The 13,633-nt window shown below is 44.3% G+C and overlaps 1 pseudogene; it reads left to right on the plus strand.

Moving 5' to 3' along the window:
• Window positions 1–8,476: 8,476 nt before the first annotated feature.
• Window positions 8,477–8,596, plus strand: LOC134953908 (5S ribosomal RNA; annotated as a pseudogene).
• Window positions 8,597–13,633: the final 5,037 nt, after the last annotated feature.

Here is a 13,633-nt window from a genome sequence, read left to right on the forward strand (position 1 = left end):
TTACGATGGCAAGAAGTTGTTTGGGCCAGAATTGGACGCATGGATTAAGGAGGCTACGGGAGGTAAGTCTGTGTTCTTACCATTGCCTCCACCTGCGCCAAGAAGAAGGTACGCTGGACCTTCGTTCAGATCCTTTAGACCTCAGCCCTTTCGAGGACGTGGCAGAGGATCAGCCACGCCTGCTAGACGTGGTCGAGGACGTGGTTTCCATCAAACCAACACAACTCGCCAAGACGCTAAGGTTACCGACAAGCCAGTGGCATGACGGGTTACCAGCCCATCTCGGTTCTCCAATTGTGGGAGCACGCCTTCAGACGTTCCAGGGGGCGTGGTTCCACACATCCGCGGAGGGCTGGATTCGCAAATTAGTGTTAAAAGGTTACAAAATAGAGTTCGACTGTCTGCCGCCTCTGCGGTTTTTCAAGACAGGCTTGCCTCTGTCGGACGACAAGAGGACAGTTTTGCAAATTGCCATTCAGTCCTTACTGGATTCGGCAGTGTTGATTCCGGTCCCTGTACACCAACAGGGTCAGGGTTATTATTCAAGTCTATTTGTGGTCCCGAAGCCGGATGGCTCAGTCAGACCAATATTGAACTTAAAGGGCCTCAATCAGTACGTAACTTACTACAGATTCAAAATGGAGTCTCTACGTTCGGTGATTGCGGGGTTAGAGACCAAGGAATTTATGATTGCGCTAGACCTCAAGGATGCGTACTTACACATTCCAATTTGGCAGCCTCATCAGAAATTCTTACGATTTGCAATACGCCAGAACCATTACCAGTTTCAGGCTCTGCCGTTTGGCCTGTCATCAGCGCCTCGGGTATTCACCAAAGTAATGTCGGTGATGATAGCTCACCTCAGATCCCTGGGAGTGACAATAGTTCCGTATTTAGACGATCTGCTCATCAAAGCTCCGTCTCAACAGATACTTACCCAACATGCGCTGCTAACTTACAATGTACTGGTTCACCACGGTTGGATTGTAAATTTCAAGAAATCACATCTGATTCCGTCTCAACGCCTTCAGTTCCTAGGTATGATTCTCGATACGGTCAATCAAAGGATTTACCTACCACAACAAAAAGTACAAATGCTACGCCATCTAGTACAATTAGTACTCAAACCACGCACAGTGTCGGTACACTTGTGCATTCGCCTGTTAGGCACAATGGTGGCAGCTTTCGAGGCGCTTCAGTTCGGGAGATTTCACTCTCGTCCATTTCAGCTGAACGTGCTTGCCCAGTGGTCGGGCTCGCATCTGCAGATTCACCACAGAGTGAGGTTGTCACCAATAGCAAGAGTTTCTCTGCTATGGTGGCTCAAGGAACACAATTTAACCGCAGGAAGACGGTTCGGAGTTTGCAATTGGATAATTCTAACTACGGACGCCAGTCTCAGAGGTTGGGGAGCGGTAATTCAAAATTGTCAGCTCCAGGGTCTCTGGGCGGATCACGAGAAATTGCTGTCGATAAATGTTCTAGAACTCCGCGCAATTTTCAATTCGCTACGACAAGCAGTGCATATGATTCGCTCTCAGCCTGTCCAAGTGCAATCGGACAATGCGACGGCGGTCGCATACATCAACAAACAAGGAGGAACGAGAAGCAGCATGGCAATGCGGGAAGTAGCTCGAATCCTCAATTGGGCGGAATGCCACCAGGTGATATTGTCGGCCGTGTTCATTCCGGGAGTGGACAACTGGGAAGCGGATTATCTCAGTCGTCGGGATTTTCACCCAGGCGAATGGTCATTAAATCCAGAAGTGTTTCACATGTTGGTTCAGCGATGGGGTTATCCTCAGGTGGACCTGATGGCATCTCGACACAATCATCAAACGCTCCAGTATGTGTCCAGAACAAGAGATCCAAAGGCAGTCGCGGTGGATGCTCTCACTGTCGCGTGGCCGTACAGTCTTGTGTATCTGTTTCCACCGTTTCCGCTGCTCCCTCTGGTGCTAAAACGGATCAAAAGAGAGTCGCTCACAGTCATACTAGTGGCGCCGCATTGGCCTCGGAGAGCTTGGTTCTCGGATCTTCGAGGATTACTCGCAGACGATCCGTGGCCGCTCCCGATACGTCCAGACCTGTTACAACAGGGTCCGTTTCTTTACCCCGATTTAGCGCGGCTGCGTTTGACGGGGTGGCTGTTGAGACCGCCCTCTTAAAAAGAGAGGGCATTCCAGATTCAGTTATACCAACCATGTTACGAGCTAGGAAGCCGGTTACGGCAGCTCATTATTACAGAATATGGCGTGCCTATATAGGTTGGTGTGAAGCTCGGAAATTTCCGACATCAGCTTTCAAGTTATGCCGCCTTTTGTTGTTTCTACAAACAGGGTTAGATGGAGGATTGCGTTTATCTACACTAAAGGTGCAGGTATCTGCTTTGTCAATTTACTTTCAAAGACGATTGGCTCTATTGCCGTCTATACGCACTTTTCTACAAGGTGTACTCAGGGTACAGCCTCCATTCATTCCACCTACAGCGCCATGGGACTTGAATCTGGTTTTGGAGTTCTTACAGTCTTCATATTTTGAACCCTTACAACAAGTGGATATAAAGTTTCTCACTTGGAAAACAATTTTTCTCTTAGCCTTAGCTTCGGCAAGGCGTGTTTCAGATTTGGGTGCCTTGTCATGCAAGCCACCGTATTTGGTGTTTCATGATGACAGAGCGGAACTTCGGACGAATCCCGCCTTCTTACCAAAGGTAGTGTCATCTTTTCACATCAATCAACCAATAGTAGTTCCTGTGTTGACAGCACATTCTGGAACTCTGGATGTGGTTCGCGCATTACGCGTTTATGTATCCCGAACGTCTTCAGTTCGTAAGACGGATACGTTATTTGTTCTCTATGATGCTGCCAAGATGGGTTGGCCAGCATCTAAACAAACTTTATCCAGATGGATAAAACTGACCATACGCCAGGCATACCTTCATGCTAGGTTACAACCGCCTACGTCAGTAACCGCTCATTCCACACGTTCTGTGGGAACTTCATGGGCAGCTGGTCGTGGGGCTTCTGCGACACAGCTTTGCCGGGCGGCTACATGGTCTTCAGTGCACACGTTTGTGCGCTTTTACAAGTTTGATACTTTTGCGGCATCAGCATCTAGCTTTGGCCGCCTAGTGTTACAAGTGCCAAACAGCTCTCCCGCCCACGGGGGAAGCTTTGGTACGTCCCAAGAGTACTCCAGTGACCCCTAGTGGATGAAAAAGAAAATAGGATTTTGGTACTTACCAGGTAAATCCTTTTCTTTGAATCCATAGGGGGCACTGGACGCCCACCCAGAGCAGTTTTACCTACTTGTGGTTAGTTCTGAGGATCTTATGGTAACACACTTTCACCGACTGGTTCAAGTTACAAGTGCTGGTTAGGGTGTCAACTGTTAGTTGTCAGTAACGTTATGTGTTAACTTCGTTATTGTCAGTTATGTTATATGTAATACTCCATTATTAACCTCTCTTAATTCCTGTTCGGCTCAGTAAAAAACACTGAGTAAGTGCTCAGGGATATGGAGGGGTGGAGTGTTACTAATTTAAATATTCAGTGCTGTTTCCTACGGAAGCCCGTCCATATCCCAAGAGTACTCCAGTGCCCCCTATGGATTCAAAGAAAAGGATTTACCTGGTAAGTACCAAAATCCTATTTTCTTGCGAGGCTCTATCAACTCGCTGCCCTGCTTAGCAGAGCAGCGGTGAATAGACGCTGTGCGTCTATTCACTGGAGTCAGAGGGAGAGGGGGCATGCCACGCGTGTGTACCACTTCTAACAAGGTAAAAGTTGGGAGGTATGCTCAAAAGCACCATTTACTGCACAGCGGATGGCATTATTTAGATATTCCAAAATCACTAGAAAGTAATGCACAGCTATCACCCAACAGCAAAGCACAGCTATGACCCAACAGACACACACTCCTACTTCTAAATCACATAGCCTTACCAGAGAGCAAACAGTTTCTACAGTAGGTAATGAACCAGAGTTGCAATATGGAATAAAAGAACTTATATCAATGAGATCACCTGTATATAGAAAACCCAACATACCCCTAGATGAACAACAGATCATATTACTTATAGACATCTTCCCTTCAGCCATTGACTGGAAGCTATTTAACTCTTCGAACATATACTTCAAAACCTTATTTCTCAGACGTCCTAGAGGATGCTGGGGACTCCGTAAGGACCATGGGGTATAGACGGGATCCGCAGGAGACATGGGCACACTATAAGACTTTGGGTGTGAACTGGCTCCTCCCTCTATGCCCCTCCTCCAGACTCCAGTTAGATTCTGTGCCCAGGAGAGACTGGACACACCCTAGGGGAGCTCTACTGAATTTCTCTGAAAAGACTTTGTTAGGTTTTTTATTTTCAAAAAGACCTGCTGGCTACAGGCTCTCTGCTTCGTGGGACTGAGGGGACAGAAGTCAGACCTACTTCTTCTGAATTAAGGGCTCTGCTTCTTAGGCTACTGGACACCATTATCTCCAGAGTGTTCGATCACTTGGTACGCCTAGCTGCTTGTTCCCGGAGCCGCGCCGTCAACCCCCTCACAGAAGCCAGAAGAAAGAAGCCGGGTGAGTATTAGAAGAACAGAAGACTTAAGTGATGGCAGAAGACTTCAGAGTCTCGGAGGTACCGCGCTGCGCGCCATTGCTCCCACACACCAACGGCACTACAAGGGTGCAGGGCGCAGGAGGGGCGCCCTGGGCAGCAATATACCTCTCCAATGAGCCTGGCTAAAGATGTATACAGTGCATAGGCACTGTATACGGATCCCTGCCAGTATAAAACGGTACAATAATAGTGGGGCTGAAGCGCGCCGAGAAGGGGGCGTGGCTTAGCCCTCACAACTTGATACAGCGCCATTTTCTTCACAGTCCCCGCCAAAGCACTGTTTACAGCTTGCAGTGTAAACCGAAGGGGGGCACAGTGAGTTAGTGCAATATAAAAAAGAAAATATAGCACTATATTATATAATGGGCGTATAGTCAATGAGTTGTACATAAGTGTCTGTGTTTTCCCTGTCAGATATACCCACTATAGCTTTTTAGTACACGTGTCGACATGTGTGAGTGCTCTGTCGCAAACAGCTATGGGAATCTGTCGGCATTGCCGACTCCTGATGGTACTTGATTCAGTGGATGAAGTGTCAGCAGGTCGGTAGTTGTATGCTTTTTTTAAAAAGTAAACACTGTATGGGAGACACGGTAGTATGTGGGTGACCCTGTCGGCACCAACTGTTATTACTGGGTGTAAATTAACATGATGTAACTAACTTATACCTGTGTGTGTGTGTATATATGAACAGAATACCTAGGGGGCTTAGACTTCTAAAGCAACCCACATTCGGCAACCTTGATGCAGCCTTTTTAGAAAAATGGGATAAAACATTACACAACTGTTCCATTGACCTAATGAAACTTTTGGTTGAGGAAAAAAAGAACTCCCTCCTAGAATTGGAAAAGAATATCAAGTGCAAAGAAACAGAACTTGAACCATTTAAAGACAAAGAGGACTACAAAATTAATGAAAAGGTTCTTAATAGGAAAATGGAACACATTGAAGAAGAGGTCACAAAGCATAAGGAGAAAAAATTTCTCAGGGACAAAACAGACTATGAACAGGGAAAAGTAAAACATTGGAGCAGGTTTGGAACCATAAATCAACAATCTAATCAAACAGACAGACAGTACTGGAAAACTGTACCAGTTAAAGGGAAACCGTCACGCAATCAAGAAATAAACACACCATCTCCCACCCTAAGGATGCAGAACAGATTCACAACACTACAAAGAATAAACTCCAATAGCGATCAGACTTTTTTGGCCCAAAGAACAGGAACAAGACCAAAAGAAGCCCCAAGAAACTCCCTGAAGGAAGACATACGCTTGGCATCACCTCTGAAAAGAAGATATACAGAAGAAGAGGAAGACGGGGCGGTAGGAGGGAGAGAAAACAAGAAAAGAACATTAAATTGATGGACATAAAGGAAAAAGGAATCTTTAATCTCTCAAAACATACATTGTCACAACCGGAAATATCCTTACTCAACAAAGGCCTCACTTTCGCACCCACGGGAGGTCTCAACAAATTTGAAACTTTTATCGATCTAAATAAATTCATCAGAAAACTAACATTAAAAAGACATTTTTTAAGGAAAGAGGATGCTGTTATCAGTAACTATGAAAATCAATCCAAGTCAGGTCTAAAACCAACCTCGAAATTTTATCCGTTAGAGTCAAAAGGTAGTAATGTGAATATCTTCTATGAAATGGTAAAAAAGGATCTATGTGAAACCAACCTGGACACAATTAAAGAGAGGAACATCACTAACCGTGAAAAAGAAGCTCTTAAGAAACTACAGAAGAACCAAGAAATTGTGATAAAACAAGCTGACAAAGGGGGGGGTTTGGTCATCATGGACCGCCAAAAATACATCAACGAGGCACAGAGACTACTTGAAGATGAGACATCATACACCAAATTATCTAGTGACCCCAAAAATACTTTTGTTGATGAATTGAGAATACTTTTGGTGCGCGGTCTACGCACAGACGTTATTACCAAGGAAGAGTTCCAATTTCTGATGAAAACGGACCCCATTACCCCTATCTTCTATTTTCTGCCTAAAATTCACAAAAATCTGGAAAACCCGCCCGGAAGACCTATTGTGGCGGGTATTGATTCACTTACTTCCAATTTATCAGAATATATAGATGTCTTCCTCAAACCTTATGTCAAAGAACTACCATCATACCTGAAGGATACTACCGCTGTGTTGAACTCTATAAAAGACCATGAATGGAAAAACACATTTAAGTGGGCAACAATAGATGTTCAGTCGCTTTACACCTGCATTAACCACGAAAAAGGAGTACTTGCATGTAGAGATTTCATGGAAACTGATACCTCACTAACAACGATTCACAAAGATTTTATCTGTGATGTTATGTTTTTTATTCTGCAACACAACTATTTAAATTTTTAGATCACTTTTATCTGCAGCGATGTGGGACCGCTATGGGGACGATTTTTGCACCGAGTTTCGCCAATCTTTTTATGGGCAGTTGGGAGAAGAATTTTATTTACGGCAATCATGATTTTAAGAACCATCTGATTTTTTACCGTCGTTACATAGACGACATTTTAATCATCTGGGATGGCACAGAAGAAAGGTTTTACAAATTCATGGACTTCCTGAGTAAGAATGATTTTAATCTTATTTTTACATCGAAAATCGAGGAAGAATCCATTGAATTCCTCGATCTGATCTTAGAGGGGAAGGATGGAAGGATTGAAACCAAGAACTTCATCAAGCCGGTCGACACAAATAGTTACCTTCACTATAAAAGTAGTCATCTAAAGAAATGGAAAAATAATATCCCCTTCTCCCAATTCAACAGAATAAAGAGAAACTGCAGTAACCAGGAAGAATGCGAAACACAAATTGAGAAATACAAAAATAGATTTGAGGATAAAGAATACCCTGCTAACATTTTGGAAGAAGCAGCTTCTAAAGCAAAAGCACTAGAGAGAACAACATTACTTGAATACAAACCTAAGGAAAAGAAAAAAGATTCCGTTTCATTCATTACAACATACAGTCGCCATGAGAAATCCATCAAAGACTCATTTAACAAACACTGGGGCATCCTATTAATGGACCCAGTCCTCAAAGAATTTCTGCCTCCCCGCCCCGAGATAATCTTCAGAAAATCCAAGAACCTTAAGGATGTCTTAGCACCAAGCATGCTACGGAAGGAATCTGAAGAAAACACGCGGTTACCAAAATGCACTGGATCTTTTAAATGCGGCCGATGTAATATCTGCAGGTACCTCCATCCAGTCAGAAAAACGTTCACAGACATAGAGAAGAAAGAAGTGTACAAAATCAAAGACTTCATTAACTGTAATACCCAATCAGTCATTTATCTCTTGGAATGCGAGTGTGGTAAGCAGTACGTAGGAAAGACGAAGAGACCACTGAAAATAAGGATTCAGGAACATATCCGCAACATAAAGAATCAAATGGAGAATCACGCTGTATCCAAACATTTCAAGGTGGCACACAACTCCAACCCGGAGGCCTTAACCTTTAAGGCTATTGAATTAGTAAAGCTGGGTGAAAGAGGTGGAGACTTGGCGAATAAACTTTCACGCAGAGAGATGTTCTGGATCTTCAAATTGCAGACACTCCACCCGAAGGGGTTCAATGACTATTACGAAATTGCTCCATTCCTGTGAACCCGATGGTGCCATCATTACGGTTGGAATCCAACCCTCTTCATCTATACCTCACTGTAATCACTTGTTCCAATTATTTATAGACATATGTTCACGGCCGTTTTCTCCACCAGTGTTGTTTCCCTTTGCTCCACCTCCCCCCCCCCCCCCCCCCACCCCCAAACCACCCCAACCCCTCCACTACCACTTCCTAATTTGCAATATGACACATGTATGGTAAGTAATTATTACAGTCAAACCACACTGGAAATGCCCAACCTCGCCCGATCTTGGAAGCGAAGCAGTGTCGGGCCTGATCAGTACCAGACTAGGGAGACCATCTGGGAATATCAGGTACTGTAAATAAAAAACTACATATTAAAAGCCTACATGAGCTAGTCAATGTTGCAATTGCACATATATGAACTTATCCCTAGCCTTGTTTAGTACTTCACACCTCTAAGTAACACTGTCTGTACTGTATACATTAACTACCTTAATAATTATATATTTATTTATTTATATATTTATATGTCTATTTAAATTAGCACTTTATTAAGAATATATATCCGGATTCAATATATTTATTTATATATTTTAATCAGCACACTAATGCACTTTACTAAGTATATATACCCAGTGATATGATGAATTACTTTAGGAACTGTTAATATGATGAACACATTCCTTTACAATCACTTATCATCGTTTTTGCTTCTCTATTTACATGGTTCACGGAGGATCAATATGAGAATGTCCTTAACTGTGAACTCCGTTAACATGGCCGCCGCATGAAATCACTATGAGAATTAACCACATAAAGATGGCCGCCGATGGAGCTCTCTTTGCAAATACTACTGGCCTCTAGGAAGAACTTGTGCTGCTGAAGCCGCGGACGCATGCGCGGTCGGGGCTCCGGAAGTGGGGCGGAAGTGACGCGACGCCCGAATACCGGAAGTGTGGCGGAGAAGCCGCCAGCACTTCATAAAAACGACTGTTTCTATCCGTTTCATGCTCCAAACCTACTTTAAGATTATATAATATACATTGCACTATATATTAATACCTGTTCAGAGTATATAAGACTAGAAATTAGTTAAATCACAGCCTGTACTGCAAACATCCTGTACAAACAGGAAGTGATGTCATAATTACCACTAGATTACCACTGGTATAAATAGAGGCATGGTCCCACTCTGTTAAATACCCCTTGATGAAGTCTGTGTGACGAAACGCGTTGGGCAACCTGACAGTGACCTACATCCAGTTAAGTTATAATTCTTTTATTTGTTCTTTTAACTGGTAATATACGTAGAACTGTGTAAATTGTTTTTATCCCATTTTTTAAAGAGACCTGTTATTTTTATGCAACAAATTTTATGTGAAATACCCTATTTTATGTGAATAAATTGTTCTTATATTCTATACCTTTTATTGTGAGTTTTTAAGACACCATTGGTCGCTATTCCCCCTCCCCCCCTTTCTTTTAATATATATATATATATATATATATATATATATGGAACGGTTCCATGGGCCTGTAGCTCGAGCACAGACATGGTTGTATTTGTGGGGGAGTGATATTAAAATTATATGTGTATACTTCCCTCTGACCCCTCGGGGTCGCAAGAATGTTATTTTGCCTGGTTACTACTCCCTGCTGTCGACTAATACTATGTTTTATGTCGACCATAAGGTTTCCTGGTTAGATCCACAACTTGGGCATTCAGTACATGGTCATACACATTCAGAACACATTAATGTCACTAGGGACCCTGCGGTTCCGGACAAACTACTTATATGTATGATATATATATATAGGATATGTGTGTATTCAAATATGTATATTCATATAAAAAATTTCTAATGAATGCTGAAGTAAAAGTATTCCTGGTCATGTGCTGGTCGCTCTGTTGATAAAGCTCTAGGTCGGCCGTGACGAGTTGGTCTCAGATCCTCACGAGGAGTCAGAGTGTTTATTCTTTTCTCGCCGCGGATAGAATACAGTGAAAGTCAGCTCCTGGTCTGCACGGGGCCCTGTCACAAAGGATCGTATACAGGAAGCTAAGTGATATTTTAATTATATGCTTTGATGATATGTGCATTACATGCGCATGGGGGAGTGCTTGTATTCAGACATGGTCGGTTACCTTGGCATCCGATAGATTTACCCTAGAGAGAGAGGGGATGTTTCTTATGTTGGGTCTTCTCTATAACATTGCGGCAGGCTACCGGGCGACTACAGGAGGTATGGCCAAGGGAATGCTGAGGCTGACTCCGAGAGATACTGGAGTAATTTCTCTGTGAAGGTGTAACCGCTGTTTGGGGATTCCTTAATTAAATTACTCTCGGCAGATACCACTGGTAAGGCTACCTTCGTGTGATATGTTCCCTCACAACGGTTGGTGACGCATTCTTTTGTGGGATGCAGTCATTTTAACCAGTTGGATGTCGTTCTTTTTTCCCTTTCTTTGCAGATAGTGGAAGGTGAAAAGGTAAGAGGTCTGCAGCCTTTTTAGGTTCGCAGAAGCGGATATCGTCTTCTGTTTCTACCACATCCACCGCATGTCGCTGGGTCTATCTTGCTGGAGCCCACACGGGTGGGAACTCGTCTAATACTCTTCAGTCAGTCCTGGAATGGACTTGGACCTGTGAGTTAAGTATAGAATACAAAGGGGGACACACTGGAGTTTACAGATGATTCCCCTCACTGATTTTTCAAATAGATCTTACCGATTCTCCTCTGGAAGGGAAGGTAGTTGCGACGCCATACCAGAGTTGCGTCAGCATCAGGATATTGTCCTGCTGTCCCTGTTTAAAAAAAAAAAAAAAAAAAAAGATTTCTACTTAAGAAGTTGAACTACGGGATGGAATCTCTCAGGCCAGGGATCTCCAACACGTAAAAGAAGAAAGGGGTTTAGATGCGGTTTCCTCCGCATTAAGCTTACCTGGGTTTGCTATCCAGGATTGTCTTTGCCATTTCACCGGAGTGATGGCAGTTTGATGGTTTCCCTTCAATAGTAAGAGCCATTATTATTTTGTTCTGAGACGCTCTCCTGACTACGGCGAGGTCAAGATACAAGTGGTACAAATCGTTGTTTCTCTCTGACAGTTCTTCAACACAGAGAATGGCTGTCGTTCCCAACGATGCAAATGTTGGAGGTGGGTATCAGATTAGATACTGAACGGTTGAGGTTTTGTTTTTCCTGTGGAAAGAGATCTGAGGATCCAGAGTCAGATCAGATTTGCAGTGACAACCCATCAATATGTTCCGTTGATGAAGAAGATTGGGTGCGGCCTAAGAGGCCTTTTCGGTGAGCAGGTCAAATGCCAGAGTGGTTTTCACGGGACCAGTTGGACATGTGGTCCGGGTCTCACATGCACCGGAATATAATCCTAAGGACCAGGATATCGCTCCTGTGGTGTCTGCACAGTTCTCACCTCCTAGAGGGACGAAGGTTCGGGATCCAGGATTAGATCCTGGTGTCCATGCATGCAGGTATCCGAGGCTGGGGAGCAGTCTTTCCAAGGGAAGTATTTCCAGGGGAAAAGGTTAAGCTGGGAAGCTTGTCTGCAATAATCATTCTTTAATTAAGAGCTATTTTCAACAAACATCTTCGTGATCTGCCCTTGTTAATTCTGTTGGACGACTTAACAGCAGTGGCGTAAGTAAGCCGCTAGGGCGGAACAAGGAGTAAAGCCGCAATGGCAGAAGCCGCAAAAGTTTTCCGCTGGGCGGAAAGGCAGGTAAACGCTATAGTAGCTGTCTTCGTTCCGGATGTAGACAACTGAGAAATAGATTTCCTCTGCCATCCTGGAGAAATGCAGTCGTCATCGAGAAGTTTTCTTAGAAGTGACAAGTCTTTTAGGAGTGCCTCAATTGGACATGACAGCGTCTCGTCTCAAAGAGAGACCTCTGGGATATTGTTCTAGGTGAAGGGACACTCAAGCTAAAGCAGTGGACGCCCTCGTGACACCTTGGGTGTTTTCAGTCGGTCTATGTGTCCCCTCCACTTTCACTCTTTCCGAAGGTGATACACATAAAAAGAACAAAGGTTCAGGCGATCCTCATTGTTCCAGACTAGTCGAGGAGGGCTTGGTATCCAGATCTTCATGACTTACTCATAGAAGATCCATAGCCTTTTTCTTATACGAGAGGACCTGTTGAAGCAAGGACCGGGCGTGTATCAAGACTTACCGCGGCTGCGTTTGACGGCAGGGCGTTTGTACGCCATATCCTAGCCCGAAAGGGTATTTCCGGTGAAGTCACTTTGCTTCAAGCTAGGAAAGGAGTAACGGTGATGCTTTACCTCCATACTTGGAGGAAGTAGGTGTCTTGGTGTGAATTCTAGAAGGCTCCTACGGAAGAATTTGAGCTGAGTCGTTTTTCTCCATTCTTTGCAAGCAGGTGTGGATGCTGGCCTAAAGTTAGGCTCCATGTCAGTGCAGTGTTCGGCCTTATAAATTTTCTTTCAAAAAGATTTGGCCACCTTTCCGGAAGTTCGGACTTTTGTGAAAGGAGTGCTTCACATCCAACCTCCGTTTGTGCCCCCACTGGCACCGTGGGTCCTGAACGTGGTGTTGCAGTTTGTTATGTCACACTGGTTGAAACCTTTATGAAAGGTTGGGTTAAAATTTCTCTCTTGAAAAGGGGTCATGTTATTGGCCTTGGCATCCGCAAGGCAGGTGTCGGAAGTTGCGGCTTTGTCTCACAAGAGCCCCTATTTGAGCTTCCATGTGGATAGAGCGGAATTGAGAAATCGGAAAATAGTTCTGCCAAAAGTGGTTTCTGTGATTCCCAGAAACCAGCCTATTTTGATGCCTGTGGTTACTTGAGCATTGGCTGATTCAAAGTGTCTCGATGTAGTCATGGCTTTGAATATTTATGTCGCCAGATCGGCTCAGATTGGGGAAACAGAGGCTCTGTTTGTCCTGTATGCTCCCAGCAAAATTGGGGCGCCTGTTTCTAGGCAGTCTGTTGCACGCTAGATCTGTGGTACGATTCGGCATGCTCGTTCTACGGCTGGATTGCCGTTGCCGAAATCGATGGAGACCCATTCTACTTGGAAGATGGGCTCTTCTTGGGCAGATGCCCGAGGAGTCTCGGCGGTATAACTTTGACGAGCGTCTACTTGGTCGGGTTCAAACACTTTTGCTAAGTTCTACAAGTTTGATACCCTGGCTGATGAGGACCTCATGTTTGCTCAATCGGTGCTGCAGAGTCGTCCGCACTCTCCCGCCCGATCTGGAGCTTTGGTATAAACCCCATGGTCCTTACGGAGTCCCCAGCATCCTCTAGGACATCTGAGAAAATAGGATTTTAATACCTACCGGTAAATCCTTTTCTCTTAGTCCGTAGAAGATGCTGGGCGCCCGTCTCAGTGCGTACTGTATCTGCAGTTA

This window comes from Pseudophryne corroboree, chromosome 8, assembly GCF_028390025.1.
Source record: "Pseudophryne corroboree isolate aPseCor3 chromosome 8, aPseCor3.hap2, whole genome shotgun sequence".
NCBI lineage: Eukaryota > Metazoa > Chordata > Amphibia > Anura > Myobatrachidae > Pseudophryne > Pseudophryne corroboree.